Source organism: Sus scrofa, chromosome 8, assembly GCF_054392235.1.
Source record: "Sus scrofa isolate SSC_HxYL_T2T_F1_AM1 chromosome 8, Sscrofa_HxYL_maternal_Yorkshire_Landrace_v2.0, whole genome shotgun sequence".
Classification (NCBI taxonomy): domain Eukaryota; kingdom Metazoa; phylum Chordata; class Mammalia; order Artiodactyla; family Suidae; genus Sus; species Sus scrofa.
Window position 1 is genome coordinate 18,008,288 of NC_139390.1, and position 14,184 is coordinate 18,022,471.

Sequence of the window (14,184 nt, forward strand, 5' to 3'; positions counted from 1 at the left end):
TACTGTCTAATAAGCTGCATGGGAAAAGAATCTGAAAAGGAATGGATATATATACTTGTATACTTGGTTTATTTTGCTGTACACCTGAAACAAACACAACATTCTAAGTCCACTATATTCCAATAAATTAAAAAATAGATATGGAAGGTGAGAGATATATATACACGTATGAAGATATGTATATGCACATATGTACACATATATACCTAGAGATAATCGGATATAGGAATAGATGATAGAGACAGAGATAGACATTGAGATAGATGCGAATCAGTCTCTTTTCATAAAGTGGAGTCTTCCAAGCCACTCCGTCTCTAAGGTAACCATGAAAACTCTTTTCGGTTTGCTGCATATTATATGCATTTAAGATTTCAGTGGTTTTCTGGGTAAAATAGGTGTTATTTACTCTCCATTCTAACGGGTGTTCTTTTTCATCTTCACCTTCATTTCTGCAGCAGCGAAGGAGTCTCAGGGAAAGGAAAAAAACAAGAGAAAGCTCATTCCAAATCAAGCTTTCACTTCTAGCTCAAGCTTGCTTCATGACGGCCTGGATCTTCAGCGGAGACGGAGCTATTCTCAGTTCACGGTGGCATATGTGTGTCTGCAAGTGCGTGAGTGTGGTGTCCTCATGTGTACATACACTTGGGAGACTCTGGAAGGAAATGCCTCCAAAGTACTTGTCATTTCTGACAGATGAATTAAATTGGATCCAACAGGCAACCCATACAACTCATACAAAGCTGCACAGAGAAAGCCTTGCCCAAAGCAGGAAAACAAAGCAAAACTAAACTAACGTCCATTTTGTAAGGTGGCAAAACTTCAAGAAGACATCATAAATGAACTTGGAGTGAACATGCTAGGTTCAATGCCAAGAGCTGCTAAAAAAAAAAAAAAAAGTGGAATTGCGTCTGTGGACAAGCCGGATGGCGCAAAGGCACGAGTTGTTTGCAGGCTGATAAGACACACACAAATGTGAGACTGTGTATACTTTAAGTGGATAAAACCACGGCCAACAGAGTGGTACCACAGGCTGTAATGTTTACAGTATGAAGAGGAAGTCATGAACCCCAAATACAAGAACTTCGCCTATCATTTAAGCAAGGAAAGGGTCAATGTTCTAAAAATCAGAAACCATTACTTGAGTTCAGTTCTGTTGGAAGCAGAAATTAGAATAAGAATCACACATACCTGGGACAATTTCAAGGCCTGACTGGACCTTTACTGAAAAGCTGGGTTACAGTTTCGTGTGACAGAAATTGGACAGACACAGAGGAAAGCACACTTTTTTTTTTTAATTTAATTAAATGTTTGAACTAAACAGCCAAATCTAAGCCCAGTTTTCTCAGTGACTTCATGTAGGACCAAAAGCAGGTTGTTTCTCCTCTCTCTGCCTCGGTTTCACAAACACCTAGAAACATGTTCACTCATTTAACAAACCTCTATTGAACGCTAAGCACAATCTGGGCACTGGTGTGCTCTTGGCATGTTCAGGGAAATCAGCCTGACTGGTAGGGGCCCCAGCAAGGAAAAGTTATCAAACATTTGTGGAGGGAAAGGGGAACTCAGAGACAACCCCAGGAAAGACCCCTTCCAAATCCTGGAAGAACCGTGAAAGCTAGACATGCACCTGTATTACTGCAAGCTGGACATGCCCCAGTAGAACTGAAAGTTCTTTCAACTTTCATTTCAGTTCAAATTATGATAAAATATATTAAAGTCCATTGTCCCTAAACTTTCCAAACAAATGAATAACACACCTGAAAAATACCAGAGGACAAATGATGCCAATACGTCTATATGGTTGCTTGACTCCAATATCAGTGACCTCAAATAACATTAGAAGCTCTTCCTAAGTTACTGATATTCGCTGATTTGAGTCCAGCCAATAGGTAAGCAGAGGCATCACTTGAGGGGCACTTTGAATTATCCTTCAAGTGACTCCTCAGCTTACATAAAGGCTTATTGTTAGGCTTATTGCATAGGCTTTCATATAGTCTTACTGGTCCAGCCATCGCAACTGGAATTCCCAAAGTTCCTACTTCTTTTGGTGGAGGACAAAGGGGGGTTCTGGGAGAGGAAATTATAGGAGCAGGAAGCAAGAGAACAGGAATGGCAAAGTCACATGACTCCAGAGATCAGTGCAGAATCAGAGATGAATGAAAACCCCAAAGAGTTGGGAAAACCTATGCTGTATTGAAGGACAGGCTGCCCTCTCTTCTCTTTAGCCCATGACTGCCATGCGGTGAGGTACCCAAGGTGGATACATCTCTTCTGGGTTTTTTTTTTTTTTTTTTAAGGAATATTCACATTTTCTTTCTTTCTTTTTTTTTTTTTTTTTCTGGCCACGCCTGCAACATTCAAAAGTTCCCATCCCTGGGCTTGAACTAGAACCACAGCAGTGATCTGAGCCACATCAGGGACAATGCCAGCTCTTTAACCTGCTAAGCCACCAGGGAACTCCAAGAAGATTCTAATTTTCATGTAAAATCTTAAATCCCTGGCAAACAAATAAAAAAAAATATTTGAGCAGCATTTGGATCAAAGGAAACAGCCAGGAAGCCCCTTGTGACCTCTGCACTAGGCCAGCAAACATGGACATTTTCATCTCCTAATACTACGCCTGAAATGATAATAATATATAATTCCTGATGGTTCAAAGGGCTCTGAGGAAATGAATGATGAGGATAAATTTTATTGGGGAAGCTAAGATCTCCATGGTAGGAGATGGGCTCAGAAGAGAGTGGAGAGGGTTTTTACATAAAAAATAAAAATGGTGTGTGTCAGAATACAGAAAAGAAAAACAGATAAGCAGAGAGAGAGAGATGGATAGCATGAGGGGGTGGGGAGAGAGAAAGAGAGACAGAAAGGGGAAGAGAGAGGGGGGGGGGGAGAGTCAGCACACAGGGACCAAGAAAGAACGAAAATAAGGCAGAAATGGGCATTTGGGGAAAGTAAATAAAATTCCTCTAAAATTTTTGCTTAGAACAGCCTTGCTAGCAAAATAATTTCTAGAAATTTTTACTGACAATGTCATCATTTTTTATAATCTTCAGCATAGTTGATGATGCTCAACTCTTGGGTTGCCCTAAAAATAAGTGGGACCCCAGAAGAAAACTCATTATTCCTGGAATTAAATTCTTAACAGACAGAGAAACTGTCTGTGAATGTATCTGAGAGCATGATGATCTTGAGCAATTTTTCCCTTGCAGAAAACTCAAGAGTTAAAAGGATAAAATGTTCATAAATATGCTTTAATACTTCGGAGGGAAAAAAAAGGGAGGGTTAACAAGCATTAGGGCACAAACTTATATGTGAATCCAAATGCACCCATCTCTAAAATATACATTCAGCTGGAAGCCCTGAAAATTCCAGAACTCTAAGGGTCAAGTTGTAGCATCATAAAAATGATGAATCTCAATTCATGAAAACAATTTTCAAAGTACGAGAAAAATTAAGAGACCTGGCCCACTCCCGAGGTATGAACCTAAATAGATACTGATAGCAATCATGTGCTCCTTCCAAACATTATTTCAATTTTTACAAAATCCATTAGGATTTAGACCCAACTCTTTCAATAAAGACTTGATAGGAAACTATTCTCAGTTCTTCTTGGTTTTTTCCTCTCTGAACGGGTACAATTTTCTTTTTTCTTTCTTTCTTTTTTTTTTTTTTTTTGTTCTTTAACAAGAGTCAGTAAAAGTGTTTAAAATGTCACCAGTTACTTTTTCAAATTTCTATCCAGATAAGTCATATTTTGAAAGCGACAACTAGTCTTTCTACACATAGCAATTTTAGAAGGTTTTATAGCTTATCCAATTTCATTCAGAGGGTAGATGGGTGAGGGTTTGGATGGGGGGCAAATAATGCCTTCGACTGCCCATAAATGCCAATCAACCTCCAGTCAGTGGCCCGGGCCTCCATCTTTCAAATGTCAGTAAGTCTTCTATTAAAAAAAATACATGGGGCCAAGCGCCTGTGTAGTTCTCATTTCTCATGATCGCATTTTCAAATGTTCCTGATCTTTCCTCCCTTGCTTATGCTTTCTGATAGGAGTGACACAGCTGCCAACGCACCCACGTTCACATCCTGAAATCTCTGATAAAGCCACGCTGATGCTGTGATTTTTTTTTTTTTTTTTTTTTTCACCGTGAAAGAAGATAGAGTCTCTTCTTTCTGGGCAGTTAGCCTCTTTTTGAACTGGGAGCTTCATCCCATTTCATTGTTTTTCTTTTTTCCAGACAGAATTAGATTTAAATCAAGGAGTTCCCGTCATGGCGCAGTGGTTAACGAATCCGACTAGGAACCATGAGGTTGCGGGTTCGATCCCTGCCCTTGCTCAGTGGGTTAACGATCCGGCGTTGCCGTGAGCTGTGGTGTAGGTTGCAGACGCGGCTCGGATCCCGCGTTGCTGTGGCTCTGGCATAGGCTGGCAGCTACAGCTCCGATTAGACCCCTAGCCTGGGAAACTCCACATGCCGCAGGAGCGGCCCAAGAAATAGCAAAAAGACCAAAAAAAAAAAAAAAAAAAAAAAAAAGATTTAAATCAAGAACAGCATGTGCTGATTGATTTTTTAAAAAAACTCAGATAAGCCAAAAATTAATTAATTAAAACTTAAAAACATACTGTATTCCATCCCCTCAGAGATACACCTAGATATATTTTTGGGTGTGTGAGTATATATTCATGTTGTTGCTATTTGAACAAACAATAGGATGATACTATTTTGAGACAATGTTTCACTTGAATTACTATAAATACTGTTCTGTCAATAAGTATCAACCACATGGCTCTTAATAGCTGAATAAAATACAATAGCCATTGTATATTTTGCCATCCTATATTTAGTCAGTGTAATTTTTCACTATTATAAACAATACTGTGAGGAACATCTTTCCAACTAAATCTCTGGACATGTACATCTATTGTCTTAGGCTAGATTCCTAACAACAGCAGCAATAACAACAGAAAGAATAATATATGAGAAGACTTACCCTCATACTAGGCTCTGACTAAACACTTGTCATGCATCATCTCCTTTAATTTTGGTACCAATCCCAGTTTTATAGGTTCGAAAAATAAGACAGGATGAGGATAAGCAATTCATCTCAGGAAGTAGTATTCCCAGATCTGGTTGAACCCCAAATCCATTCTTCTACTCATCCATGCCACTCTACTGCCCAGCAGGTGAAGTTTTCAGCTCACACAACAGTCATGGTTCAAAGCATTTTGATGAGACTTGCCAAATAGCTCTCCTGTTACGCCAACTCCCATTGTCTCTAGGGACTCAGGGGAAGGGTCTATCTGGCTCTCTCAGCCCCTCCGGAAATACCACCAACACCACCCTTTAAGCACCGCTTGTGAGTTAGCTTCAACACCTCAGAAAACGGTGCTATAAAAATAGGCAAAAGATCTGGGACTCAAATTGAACATAAAGCTGTTGCAGATATTGTTTCTTGACAAACAGCCTCTCCAAACCATATAAATTGTCCAAAACCTCTTAAACCTTTGTTCTACATCACCCACGTAGGACTGACTGCAAAGGGAATTCCGCCAAGGAACTACAGGCTAATTGAAAAATCATTCACCTGAGATGCAGTCAGCCTCATGCTCCATTTCTACCGACATCTATGGAAACGGGAAACACATGGAGCCTTCTCTGAAAGGAGCAAGTGGCTGATCAGCAAACTCAAAGGGACAGCATCTGTTTTTTCCTCCCCTGTGTTCCTGGGGATTTACATTTAATAATTCATGAGAGATGCAAAAAAATCCCCAAAAGATCTATAGGGGAGAGGGGTTCTCCAAACGCCTTCCATCCCTGAGTCGTAGCAACTCCCCTTTCAAAGAAGACTAGCACTGATGGCGTGAGAGCCAGTGTATCATCCAAGAGCTGTTTCTAAAACCTATTGTTCAGAGAGGATTATCATGGGTTTCCATTAACAGGACTAAGTAAACGCTTTCCTAAATAATCCTGTCAATGTTTTGTTTTGTTTTGTTTTTTTAACTACATCTATTTTTGGAAGAAAGGCTCAGTAGGGTGCTGGCAGGGGGATTCTATTGATCCTCATTTTGGAGGTTTTCCCCACCTCTGCTTTTTGGAGGGACAATGAATATTGACTCTACCTACCATTAATTTTCCACAGTCAGCACGGGCCTTTAGGCTGTCTAAGTATACTCTCAATACAGACTGGCTTAGAAGCTCTTGTTTATTGGAGGTTTTCCTCCTGCCTTCAGTGTTCTGTCCCCCTGGAAGACACTACTTCACATATTTAAGGCAATTGGCTGCTGGAAAAAAGTCCCTCCCAGGCTTGTCAGGAGACGGGTTTTTCACCATCTTTCCAGGGGGATCAGGACGTGCAGTTAAGGTGCAGTGATTTCACGGGCGTGGGGAGCGGGTTCTGAGAGTAGAAAGAGGACCAGGAAGGGGGTTCAAGAGGGTATCAGCCACCCTCCCTTTTCTTCTGCATTCCAGAGCTCAAGGCTGTGCACTTCTTATCTCTCCAAAGCCCCCACGGAACACGTGGGCATCTAGACATGTATGTATTTTTCTCCCCACGAGGAATGACCATACTTTAGGTGTCATTTGAGTCTGTGTTCTCTCAGAAGCCCTCTGTTGTTTCAAGACTCCTTAGGAAAACACCACCAAAGTGACCGACAAGAGCTCAACCGTGACTTCTGTGGCTCTGCTCGGACCAGTGTGTCCGGGTCATCATTGCTGCCGTCAGGGGCGGCCCTAGTGGTTCTGAGGCTGCGAGAGCATGAGTGGAGCCAGGCAACGACCCAGACTTCTCAATAGAGACCTGCATGGTCCTTTGGCTGTCAGAGCCCTTTATAACCTCTGAGATGCCACCTGAAGTGTTTGGCTTGGAGGCAGGCATCTCGGTCCCTAGATGGGAAGCAGGGTTCCCCTCACCTGGCCCTCCTGCCCCCTTTCAGGCACATGAGAAATGGCAGAGGGACCCCTGGCTGGGCAGCTGTCTCCAGAGGGCACAGCCCATCTGCCTCCAAAGGCCCCTCACCCAGGAATACCCTCCTCTGGCTTTCTGCGCCGTCTCAGGCCAACCCCAGACGGTGTCACCCAGGTCTTCCAAGCCATGGTTCAGAAGCACACAGGTCGCTCACTAGCCCTTCCTCTGCGTGGATGTTCTAACCATGCTGCCTTCCTTCCTTCCTCAGGGATGTATTCAGAGATTTCTGCCAGGTCCTAAGCTACGTACCAAAGATGCCTATCCTGCCTTCCAGCAGCTCATCATCCAAGAGCATGTTTGAATCATCTGGGGGAGGGGAGGAGAGGGGAGGCAGAGAAACATCACAAAAATGGTGAAAAAATCCAATCTCTTGGGATAGACCACTGATGGAAGATACTATAAGAAACGTGTATGTTGGGGGGGGGGGTATGACTGGGTCACTTTGATATGCAACAGAAATTGGCACAACATTATAAATCAATTATACTTTAAATTAAAAAAAGAATGGGAACAATATGGACTTAAGGAGCTCTGCTATTTAAACTGGGTTATCTTGGGCGAATTTCTTAACTTCTCTGTGCCACAGCTTCATCACCTCTAAAGTGAAGGTAATGATAGCACTAACCATCAGGGGCCATGAGCCGGATTAAACCAGCTGGTGCATACGTGTGCCAGGCTCCTTGCCTGGTCCTTCGTCAGTGTCCTGCGCGTTTGCTGCCATTAGCACCAGCACTGCCTGTCTCAGTTGACAGAGAACTGAGACCGGAAGGTGGGAGTCCATGACAATGAGGCCCCCCAGCCCGGACTGGAGTGGGGCTGGGGAGGGTCAGAGAAGCCTCTGTGCAGAGGTAGGGAGTTGCCAGTGCAAGGCGGGGAGTGCACCCTCAGGGCCATGGGGCAGGACTGGACGGCTTTCAGGAAGCCCTACGAGGGTGACATGATGGGCTGTGGATGGTACAAAGACGGCTCTGCGCAGGTGTGAGAAGGCAGCTGGAGGCGAGGGCAGGGTGTGGGGAGAGAGCTTAGAAGACTAAGAAGCAGGTGGATTGGTGCGTGCTGAGGGCATGGCGCCAGGGCTCTTTGGTGTGGCCATGCTGCCCTTGCTCTCGTCATCTGTCCCCATCCTCAGCGTCCCTCTTCCCTCTCTTCGGTCTGTCTCTGCTGGTCTCTCTCACTGTGTATGTGAATCTCGAATCCCCTTAACCTCCAATCCCTCCCTCCCTTTGTGTCTCCCCAGCATCCTGCTCTCCTTTCCCGTAGGGCTTTCTGCCTCCCCACATAACTCCCATTTACCTACTGGGCTTATCTTCTTGGACCTCCTTCCCCTGCCCATGAAGGTGTAAGAGCCACAGGGCTGAGATTTCCCACCTGTTTGCTCCCTGACCTACACCAGGAACTTAGCGAAGTTTCTGACACTTGGGAGACACCCCATAGTACTGGGAACTTGATTTTGGCATCCCCCGCTGCCTCAGACTGAAGAACAGCCAGAGTCCCTGGGGCTGCAGGAGGTAGGGGGTCAATCCCAGGACACAGGATCACTCCATGCTGCTGTGGCTTAAGGCCCAGTGTCCTTTTTTTTTTTTTTTTTTTTTTTTTTTTTTTTTTTTTTTTTTTTTTTTTTTTGTAGCTCCTGAACTCTAGGTTAGCAAAGGAAATGCAACTGAGACCCTCACTAATACGTGGGGAGAGACCAGTGCCCTTTGGCACTGCCCATGGGGCTTCTGCTCTAATATTCAGGGCAGTCTTGTCTCTGGACTCCAGAATTTCTAGCCATGATACCTCAAAGATTTGAGAGTTGATATCACAGGAAATACATACTCTTGGGCCATTGACTTAAGTCTCATTTCCCCCAGACACTTAAAATAGAGATGATATAGGAGGAACTAAACTAAGATCAACAAAATCATCCTCCAACCTTTTAGCAAACTATATTCATTCAATACACATTTGTTGAGCTCCTATTATATCCAGGGACTACAGAGGATGCTCTGGATGCGTCAAATCTGGATCACACAGCGATTTGGTGTAGGAGAGATTTGAAAAACCCCAGGCACTATTACACACGACAGAAATACTGAGTGGCATGAGGAATGTCAACAGAAAGCGTGAAGGGTGATCAGATCAGGGGGCATCTCTGATGGCAGATGGCTGAGGTTGCTTTGTTACAAACCTCCTGAGCAGGTAGAATCTAGCTTCTCTTCAACGAGCATCCCAAAGTGCAGCTAACTGAAGTGGGAGTTTATAGCTAAAATGCAACCCTGGTATGTCCATGTAGCAAACAGTAGCCTCACTTACTTGTTTCTGCCTTTCCTATGGGGACCCCAGGCTGCCTGCACCTTCCACACACTGGGATAAGTACTGACAAACATCTTGTCTGTGTTTGGGTCAGTATTCATGCTCAACTCACGAATGGGCACCGTCTAGTTCAGGGTCAGACTTATGCCGGGACCAGCACATACAAAGCATGTTCTATGTTCCAAGCCATGACCCGGGTAACTTACAAACAAGTCACGTGGCCAGTGAGTGATGGAACCAGATCCCAGTCCACATGAGACTGATTCCATAGCCCGGGATCTTCCCATAGCACAACGGCCAGCTCTTCTCTGGCTTAGTTCACAAGATACAGCTTCTGTCTTCACCCTCGCTGTCCACCCACGTCCTTCTATTTAACACAACGTCTGGTTTTGCCTTTTCGCAACAACCTTGTCACCTGACTGCCCATGACCCAGCGTGACAGTCCCCAAATTCTGAGGACCAGCAATTTAGATCCACTGCCTCCTATCCAGCTCCTTCTCAGAGACTGACTTCAAAGGTTCCCTGGAAATGAAAAGCACCAGGCATTGTGGTGTTTGATGGCAATTTCAACAGACCAGCCAGTGGTCCAGCTCTCTCACTGCCTAAGAGTATCTAGTTATCCCTAAAGAAGCGAGTCCTGGATCCTGCCACAGCACAAGGCAAGGATGGAGAGGCACTGCCAAATATCTGCTGTGCTGCACAGTTCTGAACCATTTATCTAATAGCTAATATAATATCAAGTGACAGTTTAAACAGGCCAGCTCTTCTCTGGCTTAGTTCGCAAGATACAGCTTCTGTCTTCACCCTCGCTGTCCACCCACGTCCTTCTATTTAACACAACGTCTGGTTTTGCCTTTTCGCAACAACCTTGTCACCTGACTGCCCATGACCCAGCGTGACAGTCCCCAAATTCTGAGGACCAGCAATTTAGATCCACTGCCTCCTATCCAGCTCCTTCTCAGAGACTGACTTCAAAGGTTCCCTGGAAATGAAAAGCACCAGGCATTGTGGTGTTTGATGGCAATTTCAACAGACCAGCCAGTGGTCCAGCTCTCTCACTGCCTAAGAGTATCTAGTTATCCCTAAAGAAGCGAGTCCTGGATCCTGCCACAGCACAAGGCAAGGATGGAGAGGCACTGCCAAATATCTGCTGTGCTGCACAGTTCTGAACCATTTATCTAATAGCTAATATAATATCAAGTGACAGTTTAAACAGGCTACTTTCACCTAATCTGTGCATGCTGTATGCAAAACAGCTCTGACCCTGGCTTGATTCCTTAAAGCATGGAGGATTTAATTATCTCCCACTGTTATAGAAGTAATGACAAGTTACTTAGTACTTTTAAGACCGATAAATAAAGTCCTTTTGACAAGTGAGCTAAAACCTACCTCATTACAAAGTTGCAATACAAATGCCCCTGTCCTTAAACTCAGGATTTCTTTTCTTAAGTGAAAATGGTCCCTAATCCCAGGACACTTTTAAATATGGCACAACCCAGAGCAAGGAGCCATACAGCGCCTTCTCTGAAAAGGGGGATAAATTAAGAAAGAGAGGGAGAGGTGGGAGGGCAAAGGAAATAAAGAGAAGCGTCTATGGGAGTTCTCACTGTGGCTCAGCGGGTTAAGGACCTGACACAGTCTCCATGAGGACGCAGGTTCGATCCCTGGCCTCTCTCAGTGGGTTAAGGATCCAGCGTTACCACAACTGAGGAGTAGGTTGCAGATGAGGCTCGGATCTGGCATTGCCATGGATGTGGCATAGGCCTGCAACTGCAGCTCTAATTCAACTCCTAGCCTGGGAACTTCTGTATGTCACAGGCACAGCCATAAAAAGGAAGAAAAAAAAAAAAGAGAGAGAGAGAGAGAAGCATCTATGTATTTTATTAACACTGAACTTCAAATAAACATCTGAGGGAGTTTCAATACACTCGACGACACACTATCATCTTTATGTTACAGCTAAGGCCCTGGATTTGGAAAGTGCAGCAGAGATTTATCTGCAGCGATAAAATTTCCAGTTTCTCTCAATTCACATTCATTTCTCCCATCTTTCTGGAAGGAATACTCCTCCTCCCTCCCCACGAAACACAAATCGGTTCCCTTTCCCCAGACCCCCCACTTCCAATCTCTCTTATTTAACTGAGTTTGACATGGCTCTAATACTTATTTAGAGCTGCAGTGACCTCTGTCCAAGGCCTCACCCCTTCACAGATGGGTATTTGTCACTAGGAAAGAAGGTATGGATATTAATACAGAAATCAGCAAGGCTGCAAGTGCAACGGACATAGGGACACACAATAAGGGACATTGTCATAAATATGAGTAATATTCAGTAAAGGAGGAGTTGCTTCAACTGACTTAAATACAACTCCAGGTTTGGATGATTTTTTTCTTAAATCATCATATAATTCAATGGGAAAATAAGCAGAAGAAAGCCCGTCACCAAGTGCCGCAGCCGTCAGTAGCAAAGCTGGTGTTTCCCCACGTTTTTGGCATCATGGTTTCTCTCTAGAATCTGATGAGAGTTACAGATCTGTGTTTGCAAATATGTGGCCCATAGTTGATATCCAATCCAACATCATGTTGTTGTTGGCCTGCACTAATTTAAAAAAAAAAATCTTTGCATGAATTGACAATATGAAATTGAAATGGTTTACACAACGTCCTGAAAACGCACTTCTCCTAAAAAGTTTAAAGGCCTGACAATATGAGGCCAGCATGACCCCATGGTAATGACTGATACTAAGCAGCAGCTTTTCCTTAGAATGGAGTACAGAGTGTTCAGTTGGCCTCACTCTCCACCAGTCCCAACTGCCCTCCACCTGACGGCATCACTCATGTGCATTATCTGTAGAACCATGAGTTTCCAATGCCTGCCATAAACCCTCTCCTCCAAGAAATATGTGTCATACCAAATTCAGAGTAAAGGTTCAGGGGTAGATGGGACCCTTGGAATAGATTATCCATTATCCAGAGCTCCTTAAGCGTGGCCCGGCCACCTCTCTGATCTTCGACTTCCTTGTCTGTAGCATCAGAGTGCACATGATCAGCTTTAGGTCCCTTTGTCCCCTTGAATTTAAGTAAAAGACAAAAACTACTTTTTAAATGAATTCTCATGATTATTGTGGAAAGCTCAAAGTTTCAAAAACCATTTTTTTTTTTTTTTCATTCTGTAGACCAACCAATGAGCCATGACCAACAACACATTCAAAGGCTCCGTGGGGAAAATTGGGAAATCTTTAGATACACACTTGCTCCAAACAATCATCCCTCCTTCGCTCCCAAGTCCAGGTGTCCACTTTGCACAACAAGCAATCATCTGCAGTTTCTCTAAGGAGCAGTGTGTACAGGAAAGCTGTGGGAGAAGAAATCCAGCTGGGGGAGCCTCTCGGTCCACAATGCAGCTGTCCGAGTTTAGGAAGAGAACCAGCTCTCCAGGACTAAGTCCTGAGGGAGAAGCTGATCACATGCTTCAAATTGCTCTGTTGGGCCTCCATCCTCACCCCTTTCCCCAAAATTGGATAAATGAGGCCTAAGTACAAATTCACATGATGGCCATTTTTCAGCAGGTCACTAACGTGGTGGAGACATACAAGGAAAGCTGTATTTTGTCCACCTATTTAGAGAGCCATAGGCTTTTAGTTGCAAAAGGGACTTTAAAGGGGCCCTAACACAAGCCTCTATTTTTACGGGGAAGGGAAACAGGCTGCCGTACCTGTGTCCGTGTTTGTTTCTCCCCACTTGTAGCATAGGGTGGCCAACAGCACAGACTGCCTGGGCTCCGAGCCTGGTCCCATTCTTATGGCCTGCTTCCCTGGACTCTATTTTTTCATCTACAAAAATGGGGATAATGGCAGTACGTACAGGATGGTATGAGGATAAAATGAGATGACTCAAATAAAGCACGTGAAACAGAGCCCAGCAATTAGACCTAAGTAAGGGCCACCACATCATTTATCAGCAGTTTTGCTTCTGAGTAGAATTAAGTGAAAAACAGTGTGGGGTGCGGCCAGGTGGATCGTGGCTTCCACTTGGGGAGCCTCTACGCATGGAACCCTGAGCAAGTAACTGACCACCCCGAGATTTCATCATCGGTCAGTAAAATGCTGAGAGAATCACATGAATCATGTGTAATGAGAGGCCCAGGATGTATAGGTGCTGGAGCAATACAGTTCCAATGAGTAACCATAAACATTATCACCCACTTTTGGAAAGTTTTCAGTTACAGGTCACACAAAGTGAATCTTGGAATCCCCCATTTCCCCCCAAATCAGCATCAATAATAAAAATGACTAATATATGCTAAGTGCTTTTATCTACAAGGCACCATGTCAGGTACATTGTATGTATGGAGTCATTGAATCCTCAAAGCAACACTCTGAAACAGGTTACAGGATCATCATCCCCATTTTACAGATGAAGAGACTGAGGCTTAGAAAAACAAACCTAGTCAAGAGCATATGGCTAATCACTGGAAAAGCTGGAACTGAAAACCAGGCATCAGACCCCACAGTGATTTTGTCAGCTCCCTGAGGACACAAATCCATTCTCCTAATAAGTTTTGTATCTGGCCACTTCTGCCACAGTAATAAATTTTGCTTAGTAATAAATGGGCAGGGATATTTATTCTGCTTAGTAACAAATGGGTGGGGATATTAAAATGATAAAGTTCAACCTCATTTCTTCCATGGAATTAAAAAAAAAATCTGATACAGTGTTTTCTGACAAACATGACCATTGAGACACAGTGGCACGTGGAATCATAACTGCACCAAATCCAATTATCTATCCTAAATCCTTATCAAAGGGCCACTTGCAATTCTATCCTTATGCAAATAAAAGGCTCCTCTTTTTGGAGCACCTATATCATGCCAGGAGCCATCAATCAGCCTTAGAGATGTCATTAATTCCTAATGTCATACA

At 43.8% G+C, this 14,184-nt stretch overlaps 1 protein-coding gene across 8 annotated transcripts in view; it reads right to left on the reverse strand.

The window, feature by feature from the left end:
* PPARGC1A (PPARG coactivator 1 alpha) overlaps nucleotides 1-14,184 on the reverse strand; it is a 686,355-nt gene that overhangs the window by 237,053 nt on the left and 435,118 nt on the right. The window lies entirely within an intron of this gene.